Here is a 12,623-nt window from a genome sequence, read left to right as displayed (position 1 = left end):
ATAATTCCTTACAATGTCTCTGCTTGGTGATGCAACGATGACAATACAATAAATCTGCTGGGCTCGGCATAGCCCAGTTAGTAAAGTAGCACTCGGCGACCTGTATCATCATACATCACCTGCAGATGCTGCTGGCTGGGCTCTAAAAAGGGACGCTAAGCTGAAATTTCTCCTTTCTGTCACTGGCTCCTGCAGACATCACTGTCTCGTTGAGTGCATCTGATTCCTGGCCATATTTCCCTTCTTCCTGCCTCCTTTCATTACTTCTACTCAGATAAATCCCCTCACTTTGGCAGAAGGGGTTGAATGTACAGCCTTTTCCCCTGCAGTGATTAATACTTGCACAGAGATAAACCAGCCAACCAAGGGTGGATGGGAGCAATGGGTCTGGGTCCTTTGATGATTATGTCTCATGTTTGAGGAGCTTCTAATCCTCATGGTATAATCCATAATAATAACACACCTTTTAGGAGGATGTGACCATAAGATGGACACCATCACAATGGTGCTGTAAGCACCTGAAGAGAGGCTTTCGGGTACAGAGTGTGGGTCTTGAGCCATAAAACAGAACCAGGTGTGCTGCTCTCATTTTTTACTTGTAACCCAGATCTTCCAGGTCTTACCTACCCATGGAATCAAACGGGACTCACCATATACCAATTTCAATCTTCTCACTCCATCTACTTATTCCAGTCTCCTGAGAAGTCTGACCTAATTATTTTGGGGAGTCTCCAGGGTTCACCCTGAAATGCTCATACCTACTTGTCAGTTGCAGCCACTCTTATGTTGCAGGACCTACTCCAGTAACTACTACCTACAAAGGCACTTGGAGATGATGGCCCACTAGCTGTGTTTGCTGTGAGAACTTGAAGGTCTCTTCAAGGACACAGTCTCCTGATCTTCCCAGCCTTCAAGGAGGTAGTAAGGTCCTGTGTTCCCTAGGAAGTGGAAGAATTCTTTTCTCCCTAACTCGGTGTTATCTTTTAGCAAGTGGGAACCAAAGCTACTCCCATCGCCTCCCCCCTGCCCATCGCCTCCCCCACAGACACAGCGCCTCCAGTCTTGATCAATACAGAGTCCCTCTATAGGACTCAACAGAAGTCTCCGAGCCACCAGAAATAACAAACCTGGCTTAGACTTCTCCACGACTGTTTCCCACTCTCCTGACGTCTACTTCCGCTCTGCCTGGGTGCTGTGTTCCTGCCAGGAAGGTTCCAGGGAAAATATTGATGACTATATCTAGTCTGATGTGCAAGGTCTCCATGATCTGTCCCTTCCTTTGTATTCTTTTTCCTACTCTGATTTCTCTCCTTCACACCTACTCATCAGTCACATTGAATGACTTTCAGTTTCCCAAACAAGTGTTTCGTTTTTATGCCTATCACCCTTGCTCCCAATGCATCTCAGTCTAGAATACATTTCTCCCCATTTACTTGTCTTTCAAAACCCAGGTCAAGCATAACTGTGATGGGGAAGATTTTTCTCTCTCCTTCTCCCTCTCCCTCACTACCCTCAAAGAATCAATCTCTTCCCCCTCTGACCCAGCTCCACACTCTATAAACATTTTTCAACAGCACCATTTTATTTTATAAAAATCACTAAACTCAAGGGCAGCGTCTTTTTATCAGTGCCTACCTCAATATCTGGTGCTCAGTAAAATTTTCTTTGATGAATTACTTTTAAAATAAATAAATAAAAGGTGTTAGCACATTTTTTTAGTCCTGTGTAAATAATATATTGCTTATAAAAAGTAGGGGATCTTTCTTTTTTTTTTTTTTTTTTTTTTTTTTTTTCATTTTTCTGAAGCTGGAAACAGGGAGAGACAGTCAGACAGACTCCCGCATGCGCCCGACCGGGATCCACCCGGCACGCCCACCAGGGGCGGTGCTCTGCCCACCAGGGGGCGATGCTCTGCCCATCCTGGGCGTCGCCATGTTGCGACCAGAGCCACTCTAGAGCCTGAGGCAGAGGCCACAGAGCCATCCCCAGCGCCCGGGCCATCTTTGCTCCAGTGGAGACAGAGAGGAAAGCGCGGCGGAGGGGTGGAGAAGCAAATGGGCGCTTCTCCTGTGTGCCCTGGCCGGGAATCGAACCCGGGTCCTCCGCACGCTAGGCCGACGCTCTACCGCTGAGCCAACTGGCCAGGGCAGATCTTTCAAAATGAATATGAAGGGTAAAAAAAAGAAGCATTTGATTTTTTTATTAAACAAGAACATCAGAAAAGCAAATGACAAGTCATAGTTGTTTGATTATAAAAAATGAGTTGTTTGATTATAAAAAACCAACTTTTATTTCATTGGTGAAACTGCACTCTACAAAAGGCTGAAAGTGCTGGAGATCTGCACGTTCCCTGATCCCCTAATTTTTGTGAGCAGTGTAGTAATCAAGCCATTCTTTTCCCCAAAATGTTTACTATAACTGCATCTGGCCTTACATAACTTCTTGTTTATAGGAAATGCTCTTGTAAAATAACAAAATATTACATGGAGGAAAACAAATACAGACAAATCCATACCATGGGCTATAGCTCCTGGTCTCTGTGTCACATCTCCCTGGTTGCAGTCACAGCTGGATTGGACAGGCACTAGGTGAGCCTCGCTGCATCCCTGCGGTAGGTCAAGTAAGTTTGTAAATATGATGTATATGTTTGCTTGCTTATAGTTTGCATTGGGTGTGGGGGACAGGCTGTAAGCTGGCAAGGTCCTTATAACCTAAGGCTTAGTTTTAAGACTAAGCCTTTGCCACCCTTTTAACACTAATATCTTTTCAACATCCTTCTAATACTAAGATCTTCTTAAAACTAAGCTTTTCCTCACACCCTTGACTGTTGCATGATGTGGAGTGGTGCACTCTCATGAGGAATCCCATTTATGCCTCAGATAAGTGGCTTTGTATCAGAGACTACCTATTTGTATATTGGCTTAATGGCTTTAATTTCTACACTATAAAATGAGGCAGACCGGGGGCTCTCTCACTCAGATCCTGCCATCAGCATTGCAGAGGAGAGGCAGCCAAGATGGTGGAGTGCTGAAGGAGAAGCCAGTTTGTGCAGAGTTTGTGCAGAGAGAAGGAGATGGGAAACAGAGGTGAATAAGGCTGGTGAGGTAGAAACCTTTGATTCTAGGAAACTCAGATAAGTCAGTGGCTTTGGGAGCCCTGAATGGAAAGGGAAGTGTTTTCCCACTGTGTGTATTTCTCACCCACCAGGTGTGAGCTAGGATTAAAGATAATGGCCCACCAGTTCTTGGCTCCATTGTTTCATTACTGTCTGTCCGAATCCAATGCGAAGCTGCCTGGGCCGGGCGGCTGTGATGGTGGCTGCGGCTACTGGCTTTACTCCTGCCCAGGATGTTCTCTGAAGCTGTGCGAGCTCTAGGCCTGCTCAAGCACAGCTGGAAGCGGGGGAGTAATGCCCTCCTTCCCAGGAGAGTTGACAGTTAAATGCCTCAGGTTTCTTTCTCTCAGGTGGACAATTCCAGGGGCATCCTGGGAGCTTCTTGGCAGTCCTGGCAGAATTGAACCCTGATTCTTACAGTGGCAATGTCAGTACCACCCCAATTAGCATTTCCTTCTTCCTTTTTGCCTTCCTGCTCCCTCACTCCTACTTCATGAGATTGCCTCATGTCAGGCTCTGCCTTTGAGGAAGCTGAACTAAGTCATGGGACCCTGTCCTGGGCAGCTCGCTGGCCACGCTGTCAGTGCAGCAGTGCACGGGAAGGTGTAGCAGCTGGTGGAGGGAGACCTAGGAGATGCTGAAATGAAAGGCAACGTGTGGTTTAGATTGGATGCCAGTTTGGGCAAACCGGATATAAAGGACATTTCTGAGACTGTTATAAAAATGTGAATATGGTCTTGTACTTGAGGAGATGAAAATATAGTGAAGTGGAAAAATAAACATTGTTATATAAGGAAGCGAATTACAAAACAAACAAACACACACACACACACACACACAATCTCCCCAAAGACATAAAATCATTTTTAAATGATCTGGAAAGATATAACTAAGGCATTGACTATTCAGTCTGTAGGTACTTACAGTATCATCTTTTTGTTCTCTTAGTTTTGCTTGTCTATATATTTTTAATATTTTACCACACACATATCCTGCTTCTGTACTTAAAAGAGCATTTTTCCAAAGCTAATGCAGTGTCCAGCGTGCCAAGTGTTGATTGGTTATCACAGGACAGTTTCCGTACAATTCAGTGATAAATGAGTCTGAGAAACAAGGATAAATGTAAGTGGGCTAAGGAGGGTCCCAGAATGCACTGGGGCGGGGGTAAGAATATCCAAGCCAGGACCAGCTCCCCTGCAGACAGGATCCTGTAAGTATCGGAGCCCGAGTTCCTGTGAGTTACCCTCATTCCTCCCTGCAGTCTCATTGACATGCGCTCATTAAGATACTCAGCAAACACAGACACGTCCCTGAGCCCAGATGGAGGAAGACGCTTGTGCTAACCAGCACTTCATAATCTGTGATCGCAGGGATTAGGAGCCAGCCTTCCTGTTTGTGCTAACAGCACCTGATGGGACTCGGTAAGAAACTCCCACCACAGCATTCTCCATGAGCTGGTTATCCTTCTATACACTTAGTCTTTCCAATTCCCCAAAAAAGAAAATAAATATTTGTAGATTAAAGGAGAACTGCCTTCTCATCTTTTCACAGCTGCTGGCGTGCAAGCCGTTCAGCACCGAGTGTTTAATTACTGGGCAGATACCATTAGACAGGCAGCTGGACCTGCATTCAGATGAGTTTGGATTCAAGGCGGCAGGAGATAAAGATCTGGGAGTGGAAAAGCTGGGCTGCAATTGGGTTCATTTATAAAAAAGGCTGTTAAAGGTCAACTGTGTTTTCTTGTGCTAGAGATAAAGAGATGCTATTAAAAACAATTGGAAAGTAATTCATAAGAAAGCAGTAAGTCACTCAGGTTAAATTAATTTGTCTTTCTGATAGCGTGGCACTCATGATGGGAAAGTAAATTTACTTAAAATCAAGATCTTTCAGAAACAGCCATTGATCATGTCTTCCATGCAAAGCCACTAGAATACGCTCCGGGGTTCTGGGACCTCTGGTTCTGTCTAATCGCAGCATCCCGTAGTTCATGGCGGCCCCTTCCCAGCCTGAGAATTCACCGTGTTTCCCTAAGCATCGGAAGTTCAGTGGCATTTCTGTGGACACGCTGAGATGCCTGGGCTTGCTGACATCTTCCTGTTGCCTCTGATGAGCTGCCAGCCAGGCACCAGGACAACGCACGGGCACGTGATCCCACTTCCTGACATTTAGCGATATATTAGAACATTCTAGCCCACTGCACTCAACTCACAACTCCTCTCCTCCTTGTCCTCACTCCAGCCCACCCGCGTTCAAACACACACACACCAGCGTGAAAACTGTGTGCTTGTCCAGAGACCATCTCAGTGATGACTGGCAGTTTCTTTAACTCTGCGTACAGATACCATGGGCCTTCTCTGTCCCTCTCTTTCTCAGGGTAAAGCCTTTCATCCAAGCACAGCAGACATTCCTTCTCTCCTGGCGCCAGCTTGTTGTATGACAAACAGCAATTGCTTTAGTGTCTGGAAAGGGCAACCCACTGAGACACATCTTCATCTTTCTCTGGGCAAGATGGGGGTCATGTCTGTTTGCTGTCAGGCAATGGGATGGGCAAGGACATATGTACTTTATCAGATTGTGACCTTGTGTAGACAACATGGATCTGGTCAGCTTCTCCCTTTCTTGTTGCCAGAGAAAAGCTGCTTGCTGCTCTTCTTTCTTTCTTGGGCTTGGAAAATAATTGGGGTGGAGGTCTTTATTTTCTGAAATCACAGGAATAATGAGCGATTCCCTGCAAAGGTCTCTCTGTGAACAGCCTTCATTTCAAGGCGCACACTAATTATAGCCCAACTCCGCGAGCCCACCAGTTTCCCAGTGTCGGCCAAGGAGAGACAAAGAGGGTTAGCAGCAGTGAATGTCACACATTTACCTTCGCTGATCATTTGCAGGTTTGAATAACCGCTTTGCAATTCAGAATCTGCACTAAAAAGGCTTTCCAGATCAGATAGCACAAGGTTTCTTCCAAGCCTGTCACCTTTGAAAAACTAGGGACGTGGACATGTTCAAAATTTACTGCACTAGGCTGGCTGTACCTGGATCACGTTCAGACTTCACATGCATGATCTTAATGGGATGTGCTTTATACTGCAGTCAGTGCAGAGAGCCCCAGAAATGGAGGCTGCTGAAAGCTAAAGCGAAACAGCCATGACAGAAACAGCCAAGAACAGCAGCCGCAGAGCGGCCACTCTTACTGAGTGCCTGCTGTATGTCCTGTACCGTACCTTTGTGTTACGTACGTTATCTCCTTTAATTCCTAAAAGCATGCTGAGAAATGGGAATTACTGTTTTCATTCTCCAATATTCAAGGACTTTAAGTGAAGCTAAGTGAGTAATCTTTAAGTTGAAGTGCCTGGTAAATGGAAGAGACAACATACACTCTTGCTGCTTGCTCTGTGCGAGGTTTCTGAAATCATCTCCTGTGACTCAGGGCTTACCAGTGAGACTGATTTGAGGAATAACGACAGTGTTCTGGGTGCATCATTCTTGTTTTGTCTGCTCAACCCGCCTCCCATTTTTATGTGGAAACAGCCTCCGTGCCCTTGGGGGAATGCCACTCCCCCAACATCCAACCAGCTCCTTAAAATGGGAGCTGCTCTCTCCTGACAGATGGCCCACCCCTTTGTCCACTGCTGATTGGACCAGCGATACACACCTCCCCAAGGCAGGCCAATCCCTAGGACCCCTCACCTCTCTGGCAACCATTGTTTGTGGGTAGACTGGTGGACATGTGAAACAGTAATAATAATAATAATAAAAATAAATGTTTTTTTATGTATGAGACATTTTAGATTTTAACTCATTCTCTCAACAATTCTGTGATATGGACAGTTATTACCTCCAGGTGGAGAGTGAAATCTAGGTGGTTAGATGTCTTGGGGTCACATATCTAGGAAGTTGCAGAGCTGAGACTTGGTTTGTATTCATCAGCATTGCCACAAAAATTCTGGTTTAACAACTCAATGGTTCCACATAATTATGTATTATCCCTGATCTGGGGTCACGGGTGTGGCCTGGCCAAGCTGGGCTTGGCGGTCAGCTCTGGTGGTCTTGGCTAAGCTCACTCATGGAGCTGGGTCAGCCGGGGTCAGAGGGTACAGCCTGGAGCAGGCTGAGTGGCTGTGCTCCATGTGTCTCCTGTCCATTCTGGGGGTCTCAGGGCTGGCCTGCACAAGCCTTCCTAAGGAATAGCCAAAGAGCGAGAGCACAGATGGGGATGGAGTCCCCGGGGGCTGGGCTCAGAATTGGCATGCTGCTGTCTTCACCTCACCCAAGCAGCATCAGCCGGCCGGATACAGAGTCTGTCTCTTGTGAGGAGAACTTCCAGATGAAGATTCGGGGAGACGTGAAGAATTGGGACCAAGGCCACCAGCCACCGTAGTGCCCCATATGCTTCTTTAGGAACCCCCCACCAACCCGGGTGCTTCAGCTGGTTGACAGTCGCTGATGTTGTGAGACACGAATCTCTCAGGTTGTCAGCACCACGCTCCCCAGTGGGAGGAGGAAGCGGGTCTGCAGCGGTGCGTGCAGAGAGATGTGGGCACAAGTGACAGGCAGAGTCTTAGGATGCCCGTGACACTGGGACCCATGGATATCAGGCCTCGGCTGTTCCCTGCTTTTTCTGTCATTTGGGTATTCAAGCCTGTTTTTGAGGTCCTCACCCCAAACTCTTTAAAAAAATTTTTTTTAAATTTATTGGGTTTTTTTTAGAGAGATAAGGAAAGGGAGAGAGAGGAAAAAAACATTGATTTGTTGTTCCACTTATCCATGTATTCACTGGCTGATTCCTGTGTGTGCCCCAAATGGGGGATTAAACTTACAACTTTAGTGCATCTGAATGATGCTCCAACCAACCGAGCTACCCAGCCAGGGCCCAAACTCTTTTAATTGAAGATAATTTTCTGTCAAATGTTACCCGAAGCATCCTGAATATAACACCCTTTAAATTAAAAGAAAACAAAATAGGCTGACCAGGCAGTGGTGCAGTGGATAGAATGCCCTGGCTGAGGACCCAGGTTTGAATCTCCCAGGTCACCAGCTTAAACATAGGCTCATCCAGCTTGAGCGCAGGCTCACCTGGCTTGAGTGTGGGATCATAAACATGACTTTAGCCCAAAGGTCACTGGCTTCAAGCGCAAGGTCGCTGGCTTGAGACCAAGGTCATTGGCTTGATCAAGGGGTCACTGGCTCAGCTGTAGCCTCCTGGTCAAGGCACATATGAGAAAGCAATCAGTGAACAACTAAGGTGCTACAACAATGATGCTTCTCATCTCTCTCCCTTCCTCTCTATTTGTCTCTGTCTATCCGTCTCTCTCTCTCTCTCTATCTGTCTCTCTCATGCTAAAAAAAAAAAGAAACTTTAAAGTGAAAAGTCGGAAGACTGTCCATGTGCCTCTGTGAAGTATGCATGGGAGGGAGGGCCTTCTTTAGCTGGCAGAACTGTTCTGCGCTACTTACCAGACATGATGGCCCGGAAGTGCCATGGGTTGCGGGAAGTGCCCCTTGAGATTGTCCAGCTCCTTTCTCCTGGCACTGCACGCTCAAAGCAACGTTCCTTCATAATCTTGTTTCCCACGCAGGGTGTCCTCTAGGGGAGAGAGTGCGCTAACAAGCCCAACCCACTGGGCCCTTACAGTTCTCAGCATCAGTTTTAAGATGGACAACCTAGTTTATAATACAAACTCTTCAGGGTTTGTTTGTAGTCAGGGCTTTTTATTTTACAGAAACCCAATGTAAGTTAAACAAAAAGAGTTTCCTAGAAAATTGTCAGTTTAGCTTATGAAGAAGGAACTTCTGGACCAGAGCTATGTCAGGGCCTTCCAAACATAGAGCCTGGAACTTCGTGTTCTGCCCTCACCACTTTGGGGGGGGGGTGTTCTTCATCTGGGAAGACAGTGGTAGCTCTGAGGTCATGCATTTATAGCTCTCAAACAAGAAGAAAGAGAAGTTATTTTGCTACTGCCAGCTGAGAATACCCTAAATCAGGGGCAGTCAACCTTTTTATACCTACTGCCCACTTTTGTATCTCTGTTAGTAGTAAACTTTTCTAACTGCCCACCTGTTCCACAGTAATGGTGACTTATAAAGTAGGAAAGTAACTTTAATTTATAAAATTTATATAGCAGAGTTACAGCAAGTTAAAGCATATAATAATAATTACTTACCAACTACTTTATGTCGGATTTTCACTAAGTTTAGCAGAATAAATCTTTATAAAACAACTTACTATAGTTAAATCTATCTTTTTATTTATACTTTGGTTGCTCCGCTACTGCCTACCATAAAAGCTGGAAATGCCTACTAGTGGGCGGTAAGGACCAGGTTGACTACCACTGCCCTGAATAATGCATCCTATTGTTCGGATTTGCATTATATACTCATTTGTGAAGGCTGCCAAAGGATGAAACGTGATGGTCCAGTTCAGGATCATATGGTGAGATGAGTGAGAATACTGTTCCGAGATTTGGGGCGTGGAGGGGGCACTTCTTTGGGTAGACAAAATCAGCGGCGTCACCATTGTTTGCCGTGAACCAGTTATGCTTGATGTCCAGTGGTCCCCAGGCTAATAGATGAAACTGAGTCTGACCTTAACAAAGGGGACGACCAGGACCCACCCACTTCTAAGGATGGAGCAAACAATTTTTACCCTGGCACTGCATTTTTTTGTCATGATTTGTTATGCTGCAAATTGAATAAGCTTTAGGTCAGGTGATAAATGAACTCGACAAAGGTTAACTATGGGTATGATATTAAGTGTATGCTGAGCTGGAAAAATCTCTGAGCACGAAACAAAAGCAGGGAATGGGTGTCTTGCTCCCTGAGGAGGCACCCATGTGCCTTGCAACACAGACACAGAGGCTTTTGAATCGGCAGTGGTCCAGGTGCTCAGGGGAAAGGTGAGATGAGGACTGGCATGCCCAGCGTATTTGCACCATTCTCCATATCTCAGCCCAGGTAACTGGCAACTGTGCTTCCCCTGCCCCCACCCTACCCAAGCTGGTCAGCATTGCGTTCAGACCAACACAGGAGGCTGAAGTGCTCACACATACAAATGAAGGTCAACAATTGTTTATGATTTCTTTTAGCTTCTTTAAAACAAGAACTACTTAGGCAGATCAAAACCAGCCCATTCATAGAGTACTTACTAAGTCAAGAATAGTTAAAAAAAAAACAAAAAAAAAACAGGATGAATAATACAGTTTTGTAAGTGAAACATGAAATGTAAAGGAAAAAGCCGTGGACATTGGGAGACCAAATCTCTGTTGCTCATTTGGGGCACGCTCTTGAGCAAGGCACATCCTCTTTGTTCCTTTCTTGTTGTTTCCTCATCTGTGAAAAGAGCCTGTTGGACAAGTTAACTCTGGGAATCATTTTACTTGGAAAGATCTAGCAGTTCACTAGAATGCCAACCTTTCGCAGCGTGGATGCCTTAGTGCACCCCAACATGGATGCACCAAGTGCATGAGTGGGCTTCGCAGTTAGTGAGGATGGTGGGAATGCTTGTGTGGGATCAGTGTCTGTATCCCAAACCATCCCCAGGAGTTGATTTATGCAGCCTAGAAGAGCATTCAGAGCTCCTCATTTGGAACCACATAAATCAATGTTGAAATCATGACTCTTCCACATTACCTAGAGTGGGGACCTTGTGACAAAGAATCACTAGGACTTGGCTCCTGCCTTTCAGGTATAGCACAGCACACACAGCCATGGCTCCTTGACTTTGAGTCTGGGAGAAATTGCAAGGTGAGCATGGTCTAGCTCTTAGACATCGGAGACCAAACGTGCAGGAGGCAGAGAGAGAAGTGGGAATGGAAGCCAAGAGATACAGAATTGTTAGTTGGGGAAAAAAGGTATCTTTTTTGTCCTTTCAGCAAAGAGGACTAGGAGCTAAAACATGTAGATTGGCTCTGACGTGTAGCTTAATGGTATTTCCTTAGAAATAGGACAGGAAGGCCCTTGGAGCACAAGGACAGCCCTGGTGCCGTGATGACACGCATGGTGTGGGGCAAGTGCTGCCTGAGGCTCCCGTGGCAAACTCCGTGTTGTTCAGAGACACCTTTCAAGGGTTATCTGATTAAAGCTTCTACTGCCTTGGAGCTATTTTGCAACGGGTGACAAAGCAAATCATACGTGTTCATATGCACATGGAAATGAACTCTGTCTGGTGGAGGGACAGCCCTCTTATGAGTCCATTTGAAAATTCATTTCAATATTCCGAATCGGTAAATGTATCTGTTCTTTGGATTCTGCCTCGTTTCTTTGATACTAATGCATTAAATAACATCTTTAATGTGTGTTCATTTTTTGCCTGCAGAAAAGGCATCATTTTGTGCCCTTTTTAAATCGTATCCTTTAACATTAAGAATTATTTAGAACTGAGTGCGTGTGGATGTTGAGGTCTGGACATTCACTCATGTCAGCCATCCACTAATTGCCCTTGTCTCAGGGTAAAGGCAGTCGTTGAAAGATCTATTTTTAGAGGAAAGAGCTCCTGGCTCTCATCAAGTGTTGTTTTCTCACTTTGGTTTATTTATTTGTTTTGTTTTCTCTTTCTGTTACGCCTATCACCATTGCCAGAAGAGCAGTTATGCAGTATAACATAAAAATCAGGCAACGAAACAGTTTTGCTATCTTCCATTTCCATCCCCACCCCAACTGTTAGGATGTAATGCCAGCACAATACCATAATGGAGCCTGTTCTGCTGACATTTCAAGCTCCCACAGAAAATGCTGTGAATCTTCTGCGAGGACCTTATTTGCAAGATTTGTTCAACAAAGAGGTTGGATAAGCATCTTGGATTAAACCTTCAAAGCAGCAGGCCCTTGGTTACTTTTCCTGATTAACCTGGGAACTCTTTGAAACTCTCTTTCTTATCATAATTCATTTTTTGAAACCATCAGTTTTCATAATGAGAAACACTAGTAAACACACTTCTTTATGCGTTTCCTCCTAATTAGCAAACCTTTATTTTGCACAAAAAATTTTTCCATATTTTAAGTTTATCTGCAAAGAATATTTTGTTTTAAGTATTCTAGAATTAGATGGCTAATGGAAAATACATTTTTCCTACTGATAACAGCGAAATCTGTTAGTCTATTCATTAATTTCTAGCAGCTTAGCCTCCAGGAAGCTCAGAGCCAAATTTATGGCTCGACTTTAATAACTCAGTAGAACCTGCCAGTCTGCATTCTGCCTCTCTCCAGTCTTGACCTTGGTTTCTAATTTATATTTTACTTGTTTCTGATTTTATTTATTTATGTTTATTTTCTTCTATTTTATTGTATAGATTTTTATAAGCCATCTCTAATTCTCCAGGGAATAGTCCAACTATAAGGAAAGAAATTCATACGTGTAGATTATACATGCCTCTATACTTAGTTTTATAAAAGAAATTTCTCGGGAAAATTACAGTTTCCTTTTGTCATTGTTTTTTCCTGGTATACTTCATTCAGAGACAATAAAGCACTTAGTTATCTCACTCAACCTATTCATATGCTGCCTAACGATTGAATA

The sequence above is a fragment of the Saccopteryx bilineata genome, chromosome 7 (assembly GCF_036850765.1).
Source record: "Saccopteryx bilineata isolate mSacBil1 chromosome 7, mSacBil1_pri_phased_curated, whole genome shotgun sequence".
Lineage (NCBI taxonomy): Eukaryota > Metazoa > Chordata > Mammalia > Chiroptera > Emballonuridae > Saccopteryx > Saccopteryx bilineata.
This window is presented reverse-complemented; position numbering follows the sequence as displayed.